Genomic DNA, 21,671 nt, shown 5'->3' with positions numbered 1-21,671 from the left:
AGGTAAATCTAGAGGAGGAAGAAAAGTTACTTGGTGGTGTTTTTGAAATGCGGTTTTGAAAACATCACCATATAAACATTTCTTAGTGAGAAAGTCACAAATGTCTTTATCAAACGATGATTTTGCTTTCCTGATTTTGTCCTTGTAGGTTGAGAATGCATCAACGTATAATTTGCGATACATGTCTCGAAGAACGGGGTCAGCTGTTCGCTGGTATCGTCGTCGCATAGCCCGAACACGCTTACGTTCAATAGTCAATTCTGGTGTCCACCAACCATTACCTAAATTACTACGCGGTGTTATGCGTCTTGAGTAACGTTGGCTTAAAGCGGAGTATATCGCATAAAACTTGTCTATAACCATGTTTAGGGCTTCAGGTGACCCAATGTTGCAGCCGAGTATCTTTGTGAACCAAGTATCGTCCTTTAATTTGTTAAGAATTTTCGTTCTTCCTAGATTAGTCAATCGTTTAGCACTGCTGGTGTGTGCTTGCGAAAACGAGAATTCAATGTAGTTGTGGTCCGAGAGAGTAGGAATTTGGAGAACATTCCAATGGTAAGCATCGCGAGTGAGGTCATGCGAAACCATGGTTAAATCTATCCATGAATCTGCATACGGAGTTGTGAAAGTTGGAGGGGAGTTGGGGTTGTTCAATATGACTAAGTCATTCGCCGTCACGAATTGGACTACTTGAGAGCCTCGAACATCCCCTATAGCTGGCCCCCACATTCTATGCTTAGAATTGAAATCTCCGGCTATGATGACAGTACAATCTGTAATCAATGAAACTACACATTGCAATTCATCCAGAACTGGGTCAATAGGTCTTTGCGGCGGTGCATACACAGCAATCAGTATTAATGTTTGGTCAATGCTTTCACACTTTACTGCAACAACCAAATCTGTTACGTGTAAAGGGAAAAGGTCAAAATTAGTGTTGTGCACTAGAAGCATGACGCGAGGATTGTTTGGTGCGTGGAACTTTGTTATGGTGTGTGGTATGCCTTGAACAGTGCCTGCGCGGATGTGCGGGTCACACACGAAGGCGAAATTGAAGTGTTGTTGCGTCATGTATTCTATCAATAATTTTGTGGCATCACGTGTATGGTCTAGATTAGCCTGTAAAAATTTTAAGTTATTGCTGTGAGTCATGATAGTTCTGATCAATTTTAAATAACAAGCGCAACGCCTTTCCTAAAACAAAAATGCGAAAAGCTGTAAGGAGCCTTTTTTCATGTATTGCAGTGTGACCCGCGCAACTAGCAAATATCTTGAGGAAAGAAATGTCGTGTAATTTTGTGGGATGTGCAGTTACTTGTAAGAGTGTGGCATATGGTGTAATTTCGTGTATGAATATGCCGTAATTAGAAGAATAGCGGCAAAAGCAGCGACCTCCATGTGATCCATATAAATGAGTCGAAAAGGATGCGGGCACTAATGCAGGAAATCGTAAATAACGCTGCACGTTATAGAGGCCGCTGCGTCCTTCTTTGATGTACACGCCTCTTGGATTATCCATAGTCTGTTCTGGCCCTCATGCGGGCGACACGTTCTCGTAATATAGGACACATTTCGTGTCCAGTTGGATGAGAACTAGGTCTTGCGACCTTTTGGCATTCGTTGCAAACAATTCCTGGATCGTTCATCCTAAGAGTGCATGCTTCACCAAGATGTGTACCCGTGCACTTCGTACACACCACTTTGTCAGGTTCGTTGGCGACAGGACAGGACTTTCTTGTATGGCCGTACGTTGCACAATATGTGCACAATGGCACATGAAAGTCCTCACTCACGCTACATGCTGTCCAACCGAGAAGAACTCGTTCCTGAGCAAGCAGTGAGCGACAGGTGGAAGGATCCACTTCGAGCACATGAGTGAAGTTGCCCGATCGCTCCTTGTACGATACTGCCACTCGGCATGTGGTCGGGTCTAAATGTAGGTTCGGATTGCGCATGTTTAGCTGTGAGATGATGTTGGCGGCTGGAATATCGGAGTCTACACCAGTGAGTTTGACGCGAGGTTTTCGCTTTTGGGGCAATCGGACTGACAATGACATGCTTGTGATTGCGTTCTTTTCAAGTGCATTTTTTAACCTAGTAATAGCGTTATGGTCGTTTGTTAATATTGTTAATCCATGACGTGTCTTTCTGATAGTCAGTTCGCCAATGTTTTCCCTCGTGGGGTCAATGTTTGACTTAATAATCTTCGTGACCTCATTGGCAGGATTGGTAGACGGAATGAGTGGGGTTAGAAACATAATATGTTCATGCTCTCGCCTGGTGGTGTGCGTTGTGTGTTGGTCAGCGATTTCAGACCAGTGGGATGGCAGTACAGGGTGAGAACAAGTCTCAGGCCAAACGGGCGGGACCACGGTAGGACGCGCCGTGCTCCGCGCGGCTGCCGCCGCGTAAGTCACGGCCGTTTGGACAGGCCGAGGAGCCGAGAGTGCCGCACCGAGAGAAGCCGAATGTCTCGACAGGGCCAACTGGTGACGAAGTTCGTCCATTCGCCCACCCTGGTTTTCTGCAATTGCTCGGATATCAGCACACTCCTGTACAATTTGTCGGAGCAAACCAATGATCTGGGACCTATGGGTATTAGGTACCTTACATGAGGCATCGAATAAAATATCGTGGATCTGTTTCTGATGTGCGATCACGCGGTGAAAAGAAGCTTGCATTATTTGACCACTTTCGGCAGGCAGCCTACCATTTTGCGCCTCACCCGCTGCAGCAGGCAACTGGATGTTAGTAACGTCGGGGATTGCGGGAACGGAAGTAACTGGCGCATTCTGCAAATCTACATCGAGCAGCGCCCTGTCCCCGTCCGGCGAAAATGTCGAACCATTCGATCGAGGCGAATCCCCCGGACCAGGGTGACTGCCTGCCATTGGAGGCTGTACAGAAACGGCCTCTGGCTCAGACATACCCGAGCGGGTATGAGCCAGCCATGTTGGAACCGGCAGCCGCTGGCCTATAGTACGACTGGTAATTGCGGCCGAATGACCACTAAGAGAGCCTCGACTCCGTGTCGAACTGAATCCCAAGGTGTTCGAAAGCAACCCCTGAATAAATTCAGAGAGCAGGAAGGCAGAATAGCTGACCTTTTGCAGCAAAAGAGTGGAGCCTGTGTGCGTCAAGCCTCTTCTCTTTCTTCGTCGTCTTCGAGACTGTGTGTGTGTGTGTGTGTGTGTGTGTGTGTGTGTGTGTGTGTGTGTGTGTGTGTGTGCGTGTGCGCGCGCGTGTGTGTGTGTGTGTGTGTGTGTGTGTGTGTGTGTGTGTGTGTGTGTGTGTGTGTGTGTGTGTGTGTGTGTGTGTGTGTGTTAAATGATCGGCACAGCTCTAATCTGTCCTGTAACCTGCTTGCCCTCATGAATTATAAAGTATAGAATAGTGGCACTGCGAAATTGACGGGTCATAGAAAGCCTCTAAAGAAAGAGAAGAAAGTTGCGTTGCACAATTGAATTTTGATGCTTCTCTACAAAAAAACGAAGTCCACTTTAGTGCTTCATTTGATCAAAACAGTTTTATTTACTAGCCCTTGACACATGCGAAATTCAGTTGATTGGCAGGAGCGTCCCAGAAAGAAGACTGGGCTGTTCGCACCATACGTATCACTGATTCAGTTGGCCAACTGTAAATAAAAGCAATGAAGCAAATATCTGAGTAAACATACTGAGATAATCTTCAGGTAACGCAGACACGCCACCATTGTGACGCTTGTCGTTGCCGAAGCAAGCGCAAGTGGTTTAGAGAGTGTGGGGTGGGACACAATCGATCTGAGTCATAAAAGGAGCTAAATAAACTGTCCTATTGGTTTCAAAACTCTCAAAACCAAGACCAGTGCATTTCACTTTTGACATATACTGAGATACACATTAAGCTATTTGTTGACACAACAGTGCACACATTTTGAATATATTATTTATGTTGCAGGTATTGTCAGAATAAAAAGCATTATAGACAAACTTCATATAAAAGACAATTTGTGTCAGTGTACGGGCATTGAAATATATGAAAGCATTCATTCTAAGAGTTATGACTGCGCTGCTTCAGAAAACATTGGTTTGAATTTATTCTGCGTGTGAAGCAAGTATACACAGAAGTCGAGCATCAATAAAAGAAACTTACCACACTGACATTTGCACGTATTATCATCAAGGGTACAACTGATGCGCTCATTAGGAGCGCAAGTGCTTCCATAGTTGAGCTTCACATACTGGCAAGGATCTTGATCCTGAACTGTGAGATGAAGAGATAGCGATACTGGCAAGTTCATTGCTTATAAATAGAATCATGGTTTCTTCTAACTCAGGACCTGATGTCTCATAAACACATACACACTTTCAAAGCCTAGTCACAGCCGAGCACAATACTCTTTTGCTACTAATATTAGCGTCAATTTGTGACCATTCTTGAGCTCCAGTTTATTCCTGCTGTTTTTGTCACTTCAGAGAAAAAAAATAGGTATTTTCTGTTATTAGGCGTTCAAAATGCAATGTTTTTATAGGTATACTGTACTGAGCGAACTGAAGGCTCTAGAATAACTCATTGATCCCCACGCTCTATAGCCGACATAGAATGTGAGGTAAATGCTTTTTTCCCGTTTTATCCTTCGCAGATATTGACCACAGTAGCCTAAAATGGAGCCTAAGTCGTGAAGCTTCGCAAGAAATCTTTTATATATAAAAATTTACCAAGCCTTTGCTACAAGTGGTGACCCAAGCTAAATTTTCCTACAGTTAGAAATAAAACAGTGCTATTCAACTCAGTGACGGTTTGATACCAGTGCAGCTCCCAAGTGCAAAATCACTTTCGTGAATTGTGTAAGATATACGTCGTAGTAGAGTTCAAAAGCACGTTACGACGTTTTCGGGACCACTATGCTGAGATGTGGTTCAGCAGTTTTCATTTAAGCGTTTTGAAAATAACTCTTGAAATGCACGTGCAGAAGAGCAGTTGCAAAGTGAAAGTTTCCCTAATGAAAATTTTTGTCTCTGATGTGGATGATATCTGGGGACCGTTTCAAACGTTATTTCATTACCCCTCAAGTCGTGACTATTTTAATGCTGACAAAGGTAGCATGTCTATTCGTACAGCGCGCCATTTTTTTTATCAGGCAATTAAGACTTTCAGCTCACTAAACGTTGCTACTTACTGAGGTGTTCTTCCACAAATTGCGCGCTTCAATTGAAGCATGTTTAGTTATACTATAACCCACAGCTCTCAACATTAAATTGACCTATTACTGACGAATCTAAGCGATCACTCTAGACAGCCGTTAGTTGGCGTTCTAAAGAGAGGATCACGAGTAATTATCCTCAAACTGGAGTTGCGAGTACTTTTCTGCAAAATCTGCACAAATTTGGAATTTAGGCGAAAGCTTTATGGTTATCAGATGTGCTCGTTTTTAGCAGCTGTGTCAAAGCGCATCGTCGCACTTAAGTCAGCAAACGCAGCCATGGTATTTTATAGTGGCCTTCGCCATAATGCAAAGCAAAAAAAGTACGGTCGTACCACAGAAGCACCGGCACCTCTCCTTTGTAATTAAGCATCCAACCCTCGAGCCTGCCACGCAGTTAATGAGAGGGCACTCGGGGTCTGCTGAAAAAAAGTGCCAAAAAGAGCAAAGTTGGAATTACATACCGACGATTTCTCTCACTTTTTCTACAACAAGAAAAAAGTTAGTACTAAATGTTCGATTACTAAACGGCAAGTATAAAATAAGGGCCATCAACGCGATTTTAAGGAAACGTTTGCCCAAGCGCTTGGCTTAGGTTCGTCTCCTTTTCAATTATATAAAGACTTTGCATGCCTGAAGCCACGACTGTCAGCATAGCGAGCACCAGTACTCCAACTGAGAGGAGTCTTGCGTTCATGTTTGACTGTAATGAAAAAAAAGGAAGTGGCTTAGTCAGTGACGCTCAATATATATTCATTGACGTATGTACCATGTTTTCAGCATGAACTATCAAATGTCTCATGAGTATCCAAATGAATCAGTGCATTTTGTACAATAAATGTTAGTTTAGGCAGGGGCAATTCATTAAGAAACTATCTGCACTATAATAATTGGACGTATTAGTTCGTCATGACAGCTGTCTCGTTGTACGGTTTTTTAGCCGCAAAAGAACTGATGCTCTGTACTCGTGTTAACAAGATAGGTTATGCAGACATTCATAAAAAAAGAGAAATCTGCTGTGGTGGCTCCGTGGTTAAGGCGCTCAGCGGCTGACCCGCAAGTCGCCGGTTGGATCCTGGCCGCTGTCGTAGAATTTCAATGGAAGCGAAACGGCTGAGGCGTGCGTACGTTGCGATGTAAGTGCAAATTGGTTAACAACTGAAGGTCCTAATTTTCGGGACCCTCTACTCTAGCGTCTCTAATTACCATACCTTGATTTTAGTACGCAAAACTCTAGCTACTATTAGGAGGGGTGTTAAGTATCCACAAACTCTGACGAACAGCAGACAAAGTATTCAAACAACGTAGACACCGAAACAGAGCTGCGCACGCCCAGACAAGAAGTGGTAACTATCAATGGGGCATACGGGGTAATGATTGCTGAGTAATAAAAATAACCCGTAATATCAACATTACAATGTTTGATACGCTTGCCAGATAATATCTGCAAGAGCAGAATTTCGAACAGCTGAATTTCATAATTATACGGTCTCATCGATGCACTATACATAATTGTGCGGAATTTTACTCCCGCGACACCTTTCTGGCAATAGATATTTTCCTTAGCGCACGAAAATTGGTGGGTACCACGACATTGCGAGCTAGCTTGCAGGCGTTGTGGTCTCTACATCGCTTTACCTACTTATATGGGCTAACCAATTAGGACTATCTGTAGTAAACAGATAATGTGAACGAAAAGCAACTAACTTCAAGAATAAATACACAATATAAACACTAGGACATGTATCAGATGATATAAAAACACTGGCAAAAAAAACGCTGCCAAAATCGACTTTAACTGCGTTTCTAGACCGCACACAAACTTTTTCAAGTAGTGCAGGCACAGGAAAGTGGAAATAAAACGCACAACAAAGGATCCGTGTGTGGGAATTTTTTCCAGTCTCCCGCTACTACGTGAATTCAACAAGTATGTAAGGGATCAGTCCCGTTCAGGCACGGTATCAAATGGTTGTAAAAGAAAGGCACAGAACTTGTTCCAGAACGAGACAGCTTTATAAAAGAAAGAGAGTTGTTGAAAAAAAATAATGGGCACTTGTCACATAACTGGATTCGGCTTCAAACAAGAACGACAAAGGAAGTAGTCCTACCTGCGACTGCTAGTAAGCCTGAAGCCTAATGTAGCGTGTAGAAATTTCAGCTCGTCGAAGAAGTTTTTCCGTGTGGGCCTGAGCTAATAGTTTTAAGTGCTTCCTTTGCAATGAAGAGTGTCCGCGAATATGGCCCGGTTCGCTGCCTATATATGAAGTTCCTGCTAGTGTAGAATGAAAAAAAGTAAAGTAAATATACCCTCTGCACTAAAGTGAACACCGGTGTCGCAAGTATGTTTTGAGCACATTGCTTCAGCGATATAGGATATAGGGGAGGTAAACATTTATACCGGTGTCACGGGGCCGTGACGTGAGGGAAGGGTGAAACGTGCAGGTCGAATAATAAGCTGTTTATTAAGGCCGCACTTGTGGCCACGTAAAAGCAAAATTAGATTACAGCGAAACACTGGCACTGGTAGCGGCAAGCAGAGCAACGGCCGTCGATCAACTGACAACCGGTTTAACGCGTCGGAATTTATGCCCCTACCATCGAATATTCTAGCGTTATCTATAGCAGCGACGTAGGTTATCCAATAATCTGAATTGTTCACGAAGTGAGCGTAATCTTAACCAAACGATCCACTAGAGCCTCGAAGCCTCTCGAACGTCGTAGTCGCGGTTTACGCGGAACTTAGTGTAACGGGGTGATAACAAAAGTTGAGGAAAGGCACGTGGCACCAGTATATATTTCAGCATATATTTTTCGCGACGGTCTTCCGCCACAAAGTTGCTGTGCAAGCTCAGCTTTACGTGAGTGGTGATGATGTTACAGTGGACGTTTCTTACACCCTCGTCAGCTTTTGTATTTCGCACTGGTGGCTGGTTGTTCTTTTGGAGTCACTTGCACTAAAATAATAACATCAGCAGCATTATTGTGTTTCATTCTGTGTGCGCCACTGCATCTACCGAATCAATAGTACCATTTCGACATAAAATGATTTGATGCGTCTAAAATGAATTTTGTTTTCAGTGATCAAAAATATGAAGAACCGTTGAAGTTTTACACAACTGCAATTTTAGATGGTGTGGGCGGGGAACAGAGAACACGTCACGATGAACATTAAAAATATTACTACCACGCCAGCACTTGCATATTCATGTGGCTTTTACTGTCATCAACACTCACTATCTCAACTTAGGATGTCCTTTCGCGCAATTGGCGTCGTTCCTCAATTATTCACATTGTATTGATATGTAGGGTTTAACGTCCCAAAACCACCCTATGATCATGAGAGACGCCGTAGTAGAGGGCTCCGGAAATTTCGACGACCTGGGGTTTTTTAACGTGCACCCAAATCTGAGCACACGGGCCTACAACATTTCCGCCTCCATCGGAAATGCAGCCGCCGCAGCCGGGATTCGATCCCACGACCTGCGGGTCAGCAGCCGAGTACCTTAGCCACTAGACCACCATGGCGGGGTATTATTCGCATTGTAGTCGAGTCTTAATGGTCGATATAGTTCGAAGCGACATCCCTGTGTTCAAGCCTGTGCAGTGGCGAATTCAATGATTGGGTCACAATATAATCATTTAAAACAAATTATCAAACGCATTATCGCATATGCACCCCCTATTTTCATCCAGTTTTTCCTCAGCCCATCTGCGAAATCGGAAATCTGGCTACAGCATACTTGGTGGCACGTTTTCAACCTTCCAAATGAGCGTATAAACCCGTAGTCATGACATTTCAGTATTTTACATGTGTTCTGTTTTTCATGTTTTTTTATTGCAATAGCAGTTATATGGACCCTAACCACTGGATTTTGCCGGCGGCGTTGGCATGGGCGTCGATGTCATGCACCGTATCTTTATACGTATATCTTCATATACGTAACTTTATATATGAAAACGCAAGGAAGAAAAAAATCCGAAAAAATGACTCCAGCGCGCAGACTCGAACGTGGGACCTCCACGGCATTAACGCGAGGCGTTAACCACCGGGCCACCGAGGGGTACCTCCTTCAGCGTTCAAATGGCAAGCTGTTTATATGTGCCACTTACCGCTGTGGGCGGGCATCTCGGGCTGGGGGATTATTGTGTTTTTAGCATTATCAGCACGATGGCGCAATAAGCGGGCGGCGGTTTTCATCTCTCACGCGTACTTTGGCCCGTGGAGAGGGGAGCGGACGCCCTTATCTCCTGGTGCAGAGGATCATACGTCTTAACTGAGGTTGGGTTCACACTGGAATGATTCTGCTGCAGTTACGGGGCACACAAAGGCCACTGCAATGGTTGCGCAGCCTCTGTTTGCGAAAAAGACACACTTTTCGGACACAGTGAAGTAACAACTGAGATGCTTATTCGCATTCATCTGTACCTATGGGTACGATTCGTGCGTCATTTGTGTGTGAAAAACGAGGGGCACGTTTCGATCTGCTTGCCATTCTGCGCATGACCTGCCAATTTGTTGCTATCCCGTTCATTTGCTTTGCCTTTGCGGCAAAGCTGTGAGATTTTTTTGTACACCCTACGTTCGTGTAGTCCGATTGCTTAAATTATTCGTGACGGTATGTTTTCAAACTACTTGACCAAGTTGATTGCCATTAGCAGCATAATTTTCTACTACCTCTCGCAATACACTCACCATAGTTCCTTGAAAAATACTGTCGTCCTCAGCAATGCTTGATCGTTAAAATCGTTACCACTGCTAGTCATCACCTCCTGCGTTGTTACAAAGACAAGCAGCATTTGTGTCGTATAAATACGTGTTTATTAGTAAAATCAGTTACACCAATTTACAGGAAGATAACTGTGCTCATTTAGAGTTGTGACACAAAAAACACAGAACACATTTGTGTATTTTATTTGAAATGTAGCCTCGAAAAATTTCAACGTTGTCAAGTGAATGATACTATAACAAAGAGGCTTCGCTGTGGTGCTTAGTGAAAAAGTGACTAATGATAATGTTAGGCATACTGAATATGATGACACGACCAGTCCAAGTTAAGCGAACGTCGGTGCCTCCGTCATTGTGGAAGTGTTACGCACGAAGCTTGTGTCTCAGAGCCTGAGTCAAACACTTTGATTACGAGCATTACAGAAGGTTTTCGTGTTTTTTTTTGTAAGGAGACGTTTTTGTCGTCATCCTGCTATTAATGCTTTGAAAAGAAACATGCCAGAACGCCCCTAGTAGCTGAAGATTAAGTGATGTGAAGTTTTTCAGTGGCAACATGAACTCTTGCTCAAGCGCAGTTTCGAATACGAAGCGTTTCAGTGAACTGCGGGCGGTTGAGAATTACTCTCTGGGTATCTATCTAGCCGCCTACTCCGGGCTACTCAAGTAGTCACCTGTTGACTTGGGGTAGATCGAAATTAGTGTGGATAGCTTAAGGGGTTAGATAAAAACACCAGGCTGGTCATGACGTGAATAACATGAAAATCCCGTCGCGTACGTTTGCAAAGCCATGCCTCTAGACACGTTCGGAACATACCCGTATACCATGGGCTGTGGTTGACGGGTTCGTGACACTTTTGATTGACAGTTTATATCTACCCAAATATGACGAGAAGAGGCATTCGTAATTTAACTGCGAGAGCATTAAGATAACTCACATCGGCGGCGTTCATCCTATGAGTCGAAAGACTAAATATCAGGAAGCAGGAATTGTACCGAAAACCTCTGCATGAAAATTAGGTGTTGTAACACAGAGATACGCCAGGTATCTAAGCAGTTTTTGAAGAAAGCCTAGTAGTACAGGCGTGAAATTCATGCAACGTAAGTTTTTCTGGTTGAAGTGCTGGCTATCCAAATATACTAATATTACACACGTACTCCACCAATACATGTTTTACGCCGGGTAACGTCAAATCCACCCTTGAGCATCCGCTTAAGTTGGTCTACGTTGAACTAGCTAAAGCAACTATCCTCGCAAACACAAACACCACATTTCAACTTGCCACTTCTACTGTTGGTAACATGCATGATGCTGTTCGCATCGTAACTCAAGTGTAAGCAACTGGCTATAGTTTAAAACGTACAAGTGTGTTCAACATATCTGCACGCACAAAACTTGTACATATTTCGAACATCACTTCGTAACGTTTCACACGATAAGAAAATCATACCATGGTTAATTTACCTCCGCGTGCTTCACAAAACATTGATGACCATGGTACGTGAGATTTCAGAAAACTTTAAAGGTGATAGTTTTATTGCGATATTTTAACGCAGAAATAGTGCTCTGTTTGTCTGTGTTTGCTTTTCTGTCCGTCACGTAATTCAACCACTCGGCAAAAGTTCAGTCCTTCACTCACCGCCCAGTCATATATAAGTGGAGGCTGCAATGTCAATCAAAAATCATATATTACGCAAGACTGAGCCACAACATCAAGAGTGTAAGTGTCAGGTGTATTTCTTTTCTAGAAAATTCGGCAGATCCCGCGTACCCTTGGAATTGGTGTGGCGCGGCACGAGTATTTAGGGTGACTGTGTTGTAATTGCTTTACTGAGCGAAACGTTACAAAGCGGTGCTAAATATATGTACAATGCACGTCATAGACAAACAATAAACAGCCAAAATAGATACCGGCCCATGAATATGTACCACACGTCTGGCGGAAGAGGCTTGACGACGTATGTGATAGCATTTTGACATTATTCATGTATGACCAATGAGATATATTTGTCAATCCATCGTACTCTGCCGTACTAACTTAAGTCTAGATAGATAGATAGATAGATAGATAGATAGATAGATAGATAGATAGATAGATAGATAGATAGATAGATAGATAGATAGATAGATAGATAGATAGATAGATAGATAGATAGATAGATAGATAGATAGATAGATAGATAGATAGATAGATAGATAGATAGATAGATAGATAGAAATGGTAAAATTGCTTTCAACTCCCTAAAAATGCACCCTATTAAAAATAAATTTCTAACTTGAAATTGATTCTCGGTAGATGCCTCAAATGTTCAGCAAATAAAGAAAAACGATTGTGCTCGTAACATCGGCTGCTTTAAAATAAATTAGCACGCCGAGTTCACGTGAAGCTTCGTTTACTTCTTCGTTTTGTGAATCTGCGAAGGGATTGCTGGACGTCCGCAAGGCAGCTTATGAAACTATGCAACTGCTCTTTTTGTGGACTCCTTTTCTGATGATGATGATGATAATGATGATGATGATGATGAAGATGATGATGATGATGAATAAATACGGATGAGCGCTTCGTGATGGGTCGAGCTTTTAAGCACAAATTTGTTGCGGTATTCACTTGTGTTAACACCTGGCCATATTCTGTCCTTCAGCCTCACAATATTTACAAACGTTCCGGAGACCCAACCCACAACATGACATAGTGTTTTTTTTCAAGGTATGTGTGTTTCAGAAGTGTGTTTTCTGAAGAATGACTTGACTACGTAATAGAACACCGGTTTGCCACGCAGATAGTCTTAGTTCAATTATCACTAGATTCGAGCATCTTTAGCACATTTTCTGCCGGGGTCTGCCAAGACTGCACGGATGTATTTTCGTCACGAATATGACATTGTGAAATATATACTAACAGATTGCAAATAAAAAAAACTTATGCAAGTGCTTTGCTGCCGGGCGTCAAACCAGAAATTGTTCACACCTTTGCGCGTGGTACTAACTACTACGCCTCAGTGCGCATGCATTCAATAGCGCTAACGACAAGCCCTTTTTTACACCATATACCAACTGGTGGTCCTCAGAGCTCCACTGCTTCAGCGCTTTCTCATCATCAGTGGCTAGATGGCGCGAAGAGTGCGCGTAGGGTAGGAAGCCTATTTGAGTGATGTAGGCTCCCTGGCGTAGGGCCGTTGTAAAGGTGGTCGCCTCTCGCATTTGGGAGAGTGGCGCCTCCATGAAGCACGGTCTCCGTTGCGCACGCGATTATCAGACTCTTGGTTTGCGAGAATACGAATGTCACTTTGTTCACTTTCATGGCTGCGCTTACGAAAAGAGTACGCTGCTCACAACGAAGAAGTAAGAGTTCTGACAGTTGTTCGCACTTGTCCTGTGTATACTTGTGTGTTCGCTTCGTGCGACTTTCGCCTTTCTTTCTGGTTACACACTGCGCTTTAACTCTTTCCAGCCCGGTGTTCTCTCCACGTAACCACCCGTTCGTTCTTTCCTCTTGAAACACTTGAGCGTCGGATTTTTAATGACGAATATTTTAAAGCTTTCGGAATTCATACAGAGATGCCTCTACATCATTTAAGCTTCAACGTGACATGTTACGTTTATTTTCTTCCGGCTGCCGTCGTCCTCAAGGCGCGCTACGCAGTTGACACGAGATGGTTCTATATGTAAAAGTATGTACTGTTCTTATTACGTTGACTGTGCAGGAAAGCATGTTGCCTGAATAGCTAACGCTAAGAATTGTAGAAATGAAGAGCTGTACTTTCAGCGGAAGTGGTCAGTAGGCACTTACATGACGATCGTCACCTCAGGTGACAACCTCATACTTTTTAAACTAAGACAGCCACTTTTTTGTGTCTTGCAAGAAAATCAATTTCTGCAAAAGATTTAGCCATTTTTTTGCAATAAAGCGCTGCATCAAGACCAAAATGAAATTCTGTCTATGAAAAAGTTTGGAGTCTAGCTGCGAGCGACAGTTGTTAATCGACGCTCGTCCTGTGTATACTCATTTCGTGTGTGCTTTCTGCTTGAAGTGCATGCTGCAAGATTGGAGCTGCTGCTGCTTGCCGTTATTTGAGCGACCTTGCATTTTGTTGCTGTAGCTTTCATTCCTTCAAAATTGTAACGCAACAAAGCACAATAAACGCTCAACTACTGTGAAGACATGCATGTAGCGCGTACAGAGTATAACCGTTGGTCATTAAGGGTAACTAACTGGATTCCCAGATAAGGCGAGCGGGTTAGGGGGAGACAGAAAGTTAGGTGGGCAGATTAGATTAAGAAGTTTGTGGTTATAAATTGGCAGCAGCAAGCACAGGACCGTCTTAACTGACGGAACATGTGAGAGGTGTCTACGTCCATGCAGTGGACGTAGTCAGGCTGATTATTATTATTATTATTATTATTATTATTATTATTATTATTATTATTATTATTATTATTATTATTATTATTATTATTATTATTATTAGGATAATGATGATGATGACTGTGAACACACGTTTCGCTTTCATGTTTCACCGGATTCTGGAAAGAGGGATCAGCCACATTTTAATATCTGTGTTCTTTCTATCTTCTTCCATAGTCTTTTTATTTTCTTTGATAATGATGAGACGACGACGAAGTGTCTCTTCATAGAACGCTTCTGCTTTCGGCTCCGAGCATTGTTATCAAGTTTTTCGCTTTCTACGGGAGACGCTGCTCCCTGCCCCAAGGCGACGGACGCGGAGTCATCCACTGGTCCGCCCAGCCAGAGGTCTGCTATGGCGAGCTCCTCGGTAAATCAGCGCGCCTGGCCCAGAACCAGTTAGGCCAACGGTGATAGTCACTGCATCATGGCTGTGGACGTGGAGCCTTCTGCGGCTATGTCCGACCATAGACCACCTTTGGCAAGCTCGTCGCGGAAACGAAGCACCTGTTCGAGCACCAGCGAGGACACGGAACTGTACTCGGCCACTGGCGACGACTCGTCGGATGACGACTTCGAGACCGTGAGAAGCAGGAAGGCCAAAAGAAGAAGTATCAAGTCGTCTTCACCAGCAGGGACATTAACGTCTCAGTCAAAAGGAGAATGCTGGCCGCACACCATCCTCTTCATGCCCGAGGACTCCACCATCAGCCTTCGAGCAGTAAGCAGGCAAGCTCTCTCTATGTACTTTGAGGGGGTAGCACCAAACGACATTAAGGATATCCGGGTGAACACGCGGAAGAATATTCTAGCTGTGGACACAATGACTGCCAGCGCCATAGACAAGCTTCGCAGAGTATCAGATTTGGGAGGCATCAAAGTACGACCGGTTATTCCAATGGACGGTGCCTGCACGGCGGGAGTAATCTACGACATTGATTTGGCCATATCAAACTCGGACCTCCCAACTCTCATAAAACCAGCGAACGAAGGAGTTCTCATCGCGAATGTACTTCGCCTCGGAAACACCCGATGTGTAAAGATAATGTTCAAAGGAGATTCCATTCCGTCGCATGTCAAAGTGGGACACTTCCGACATCCTGTTCGACCATTTGTCCCTAAACCACTCCAGTGCCATAACTGCATGAAAATTGGTCACATCAAGAGTGTATGTACAAACACCACAGTATGCCCCCGATGCGCTGAGCCGCACACTGCAGACGCATGTCGGGCAACAAGTCTGAAGTGCAGAAACTGTGATGGTCCGCATGATGCTGCATCCAAGGAATGCCCTCGGATTAAGAAGGAAATCGCCATTATCAAACAAATGGTTAGGGACAATTCAACCCACAGAGAGGCTGCTGAAAGGGTACGGCGGCGACGTAGTCGCCGACGGAGGCGTGGAGGACAGAGTGTTGCGCATAACCCATTTCCTCCGAGCACGAGTGAAGTAGTAAGCACGAAGCGAAAAGAAGTGGAGAAGCTCACAGCTGCGGATGAGTGGCCTACGCTTCCGCGTACACAGCCTGCAAAGGAGCCTCCTGCGAGGCCTCGCCGCCCTACACCTTCCACCGAGTCTACTTCCGTTGAGGATGTGTCAAGGGTCGATCGACAGATCATCCCGATGTTACGATCCCTCGTCGCTGTCATGGCAGACATACTAAGAAGCCTGGGAACTCCAACCGCTCGAAGCGGGTTACAGGTGTTGGACGCGCTGAGCCCAGTCCTCGCCTCCCTCGCGTAGAGTCATGGCAGGAGATCAACAATCGTTCCGCAAAGACGTCAGAGAAGCATCAGTCATCCAGTGGAACGCAAGAGGACTTAGATCACGGATTTCCGATTTTCGTCAGTACGTGTTTTCTAACCTTTTCCCAATCATCGTAATATGTGAACCGAAATTATCAAACCCGATCAGGCTATCTGGCTACGAATCAATCCCGTCCAAAACCCGAAACGAAAGCAGCAAGGTCATTGTGTATATTCGTCGGGAGCTTACCTACATCATTCAACCTGTGTCGCCTCATGATGAGAACCAATATGTTTGCCTGACTGTGAAGCAGAAAACACTCACCTTCACATTAATAGGTGTCTACTTATCTCCCTCAGCCCGTTTTGATTGCCAAAGACTGGATGACATTCTTTCGAGCGTCCCGGATCCGTGGATAATTATAGGAGACTTCAACGCCCACCACCCAATCTGGGGAAGTTCAAAAGTCAATACCACGGGCCGGAGGCTGGCTTCATTTGTATCGACTCATGAACTGTCTCTACTTAATGATGGGAGCCCTACATTTCTGCGAGGATCAACGTACAGCAGCTGTTTGGACTTGACGTTCGTGTCACGTCGCTTCGCCACAAGCGTTAAGTGGTTTTTAGACATCGAGACACATGGTAGCGATCACATCCCCAGTTATCTCACCATCGAAGGCTTTGCTAGCGACCACCCGCCGAAAACCGTACGGAAGATCGATCTTTCAGCATTCAAAACCAACATTGAACACGCTTGTGAAAAAGGCTTAACCTCTGACATTGAGCAAGCGATCAAACAAGCAGCGCAGAGTGCGATGCGCACGCTGGCATATTCTTCAAGGCCCTCAGAAACGGACATGGAGTTAGAGCGACTCCGTGCGACTCGTCGGCGTGCGGAGCGTAGATATCGACGCACAAAATCCATTCAAGATCTACGGATGGCCAGGCGCATGCAAAAGAAGATCCAGCGTCGTATAGACAAACTGGAGTTTCAACGGTGGGCGAAATTTTGCGCGAGTCTAGACCCTCGCAAACCGCTTTCTCAAATATGGCGAACCGTGCGAGGCCTATGCACATTTCCCCAACAACGTTTTCCGTTTAAAGCCTTGGCCCTTTTCCAAAATAGAAGGGATATCGAGGTAGCGGAAGATTTTTGTAGGAAGATTGCGGGCCCACCAAATTGCACAGAAGCCCTTACTGCTCATTACACGCCACATTCACTTGACCCGCACCTGGACCTGCCTTTTTCAATGGAAGAACTGAATGTGGCTCTTGCTTCATGCAATCGATTGTCATCGCCTGGGCCGGATGGCATATCATACCGCCTATTATGCAATCTCGGTGATCGAGCACGAAGTGCTTTGCTGGAAGTATTCAATGAGTCTTGGAGAGATGGAACGGTCCCCAGAGAGTGGAAAACAAGCCGGTTGGTTGCACTTCTCAAACCTGGAAAATCGCCTCTAGAGCTGACATCATACCGCCCAATAGCGCTGGCTAGTTGCGTAGGGAAGCTGATGGAGCGAATGATCCTTGCCAGACTCGAGTGGTTCCTAGAACGCCATAGAATATATCCAGACGCCATGGCCGGTTTTCGTCGTCTTCGGAGCTCCATTGACAATGTCATTGACCTGGTGACCTACGTACAACACCAGAAAATGAGCAGACGGTTATCCGTCGCACTATTTTTAGATGTCAAAGGAGCATATGACAATGTTTCTCACGAAGCCATACTTGACGCCCTCGAGTCAGTTGGTTTGGGTGGGCGAGTGTACCGCTGGATCCAATGCTACCTACATATGAGATCATTGTTTATGCAAACTGATGATGGGCCGACTTCTGAACATTATACACACCGTGGTGTTCCTCAAGGTGGTGTATTGAGCCCCACACTGTTCAACCTGGTTCTGATCGGTCTCGTTGAACGCATACCAGATTCCGTGCAGATATCTCTCTATGCAGATGATATTTGTGCCTGGACATCAGGTGTAACACGTCCTCAGGTACGTGCGAGACTCCAGAAAGCAGCGAATTCAATATCGGCGTACCTTAGAGAACAAGGCCTCGAGATTTCTCCTGAGAAATCGGCGCTGGTCGCGTTCACGCGGAAGGCAATGACGTCATATCCCATCGCCATCAATGGACACAGTGTCTGCTACGCCAGGACCCACAGGTTTTTGGGGGTCACGATCGATCGAAATCTCTGCTGGAGTCCCCATGTGGCCACTCTAAAGAAGCGCCTAACGGCCATCGCACAACTTTTCAAGTTCCTCGGAGGCAAAACGTGGGGCACATCAGTGCACGCGATGTTGCATTTGTACAAAACGCTGTTTCTGGGGTACCTGCGGTATAGCTTGCCGGTTCTGACGAACGCTTGCAAAAGCAGTATACGCACAATAGAAAACGCCCAGGGCCAGGCACTCAGAGTTTGTCTTGGATTACCACGCTGTACATCAACAGCGGAAACCATCGCAATCGTTAAAGGTCATCCGGCCACAGTGCACATTACTTTGGAGGTGCTTAGAGCTCATATTAGACACCTTGCTCGCGCCCCTGCCCACCACCTAGCTTCGCTTCCAGAAGATCGACCGAGTGCCTCCTTCTGTAAGAGAGTATTGACTTTCCGTGAGTGCCTTCCAACAGTCTACACACCTCCGGAACGGATACTAACACCTCCTTGGTGCTTGGACCGACCAAAACTGCGCTTGACAGTGCCGGGGATTCGCAAGAAGGCGGAGCTCTCGGCGCCAGCTTTAAAGCAGATGATTCTACTCATGCTACACGAAGAATACAAAGATCATGTCAAACTTTACACGGATGGCTCGACAACTGTTGGAGGATCTGCAGGAGCTGTGATCTTCCCAGCAAGAGCCGAAACCATCCAGTTCAGAACGTCACACAAGACGACATCGACAGCCGTGGAGCTCGCGGCACTCCGCAGCGCACTCCGCAGGATTGACCAAGAGACACCACAAAAATGGAGCATTTTTACTGATTCGAAACCAGCTCTCCAATGTCTACACAATACTCTACGTCGTGGACCTCAAGATCAATTGGCGCTCGAAATACGACAACTGTACCATCACCTAATAGACGAAGGACATGACATATCTTTTCAGTGGTTACCAGGCCATTGCGGCATCATCGGTAACGAGCATGCCGACAATGCAGCTAAGAATGCTCACGAAAATGGAGTGATGGAACCTATTCCACTATCAAGAAGCGACGCAGCAGCAAAGATTAATACGCTTGCGCAGGATGTCGCAAGGTCTATGCGGAATACGCCCGGTTTTCTCCACACCCGTCTTCACCGCCTGGACCCATGCCTACGACTTACTATTCCATCTGGCCTACCCCGATCCGAGACGACCCTTCTCTGCCGTATGTGGCTTGGGGTGTCTTTCACGAACGCTTTTGCCTGCCGCATCGGAATGAGAGACAGCGCTACATGCGACCATTGCGACAATGACGAAACAATTGAACATATTTTATGTCAGTGCCCCCTGTACAGCTCTCAGCGACAGTCCCTCTCAGCAGTGTTTGCTCGCCTCGACGACCAGCCATTTTCTGAGCAGTCAATCTTGGAATGTCGGAAAGATCGAGCTTCACGCCAGAAAGCAACGAAGGCGCTGATGAAGTTTCTGCGAGCGACCCGCCTCGTAGAACGATTGTGACACTACTGTGTGCGAGTGTGTGTATGTGTGTTTGTGCTTCTCTTCCTCCCTTTCCCCTTACCCTTTCCCCAGTGCAGGGTAGCAAACCGGATATGTTTTCTGGTTAACCTCCCTGCCTTTCCGCATTAAAATTTTCTCTCTCTCTTGATAATGATCGCCCCCAAAGCTGAGGCTGACACTGACAAGAGCTCTAATGTCATTGCTTTAAAATAAAGAAACAGAAGGAAGGCTACTCAGTTACACGCTTGCGTCAGGCGTGGCAGCAGTAATGTAAATTTGCAACAACTTCTAAGAATATAGTGGTGCAGGGCAGTGTCCTTGCACATTGTGCTCAGTAAGAAAGCTGGTATTGTCAACGTTGTATTGCTGACCATCCAAAGAAAATATAATGTGTTAGGACTGATTGAATAACAGTATAGAGTTATGTTACATACCCTCAAATTAAATAGTTGCCTAGGTCTTCAGAAATGAGTGCTAATAATGTAACAATAATGACAATAGTAATAATAATAATGATGATATATGACGAAAGGACCAATCGTGGTCAAAGAGCCAAATAACAATATCAAATGCAATAGTATATAATAATGCTGAAACTCATAATAGTGTAAGGCTGCCGACCTGATGGTTGTGGTTTCAATACCAGCGGCCACAGCCCCTTTTTGGTGGAGGCGAAATAGGAGAAGCCTGTGTGCTCTGCGTTTTCGGAGCACCTTAAACAAAACCAGGCTGTCGGAGTTCCAAAAACGTCATTGCGGCGTTTCTCGCAAAATTATTGTGGGTTGGTGTCGAAAATCCCAATTAATTGTTGGAAAATATTTCACGCTGATGTCTGGCATTCTAGTGCTATTTAATGCAAACGTCGACACCAGCTGCCTGAACATTATTCTTCAGCTGTGAGCTAAGCCTTACGAAGTGCATTGAGGTCTTCGAGAAATTCTAGCGGCTGTGGCCATATTAAGATATTACCAAGCACATCGACAAAGCTGATAATCTGACATAACGCTGCCACTCAAGTTGCGGAAGTTCACCGCACGCCCAGGAAGTTGTCACGCCTCTAGAATGCGAAGAGCTAGGAATACAATTTAATTTGGGGTGAAGTAACCTGCAATTTATTTGTGACATTTCTTCAATGAATAAAAAAAATGTAAATTTAATGCCTCGTTTTTTTTTTGTAGGACCCAATAATATAGAGAATTAGCAAACAATATTTCTAGGGAAGGTAAAGGGGATGTTTTTAGAATTAAATAAAAACTAAATGTGAAAAAATAGACAAAAAATATCTAGCCACCGGAACCATCCGAATAACGAAGCTCGAAGATTTGGATCCTCCCAGAGGAAAGTTCTCTTTTCACTTAATTTTGCTTTTTTCACATTTATATTACAATTACTTCTATTAGCATGCTCTATACCTTCTCTGGCAATATTGTCGGTTATTACTTATTGGTTCGATGAGTAACTTATGTGACAAATGACAACTCATGGTTACGCAATGGGACAGAAGAATATCCCACACAACAACTGGTTTTCTGTTGCTTCTGATATAACACTTTTTATTGAACAAGTGTTGACGCACTCCAATCATTTCAGTCTTCCACGCATTTGCATATGCACGTGTTGTCAGATCTTTGACACTTGACGGAATGACCCTGTCGACATGGACGCAGCTGCAGGAATCCACAGGGGGTTGCTTCCTCCACTGGCATTGAAATGAAAAATGGAGTAAACACGACCATAACTTGTCATTTGCAATCTCTAAAGCATGGATGTGGATTTTGAACAAGGCGTATTTAGACCGGATCATGTCAAGTACTATGAAAAGAAAAGAAATATAGATGCGAGTTTCAGCTTACCACAACTGCATTTGCATTGGAAAGGGCCAATAAAGCATGCGACGTTGTTCGGTCCGTGACATATCACTTCCGGGCAGGTTGGCTCTC

This window comes from Rhipicephalus microplus, chromosome 6, assembly GCF_043290135.1.
Source record: "Rhipicephalus microplus isolate Deutch F79 chromosome 6, USDA_Rmic, whole genome shotgun sequence".
NCBI lineage: Eukaryota > Metazoa > Arthropoda > Arachnida > Ixodida > Ixodidae > Rhipicephalus > Rhipicephalus microplus.
This window is presented reverse-complemented; position numbering follows the sequence as displayed.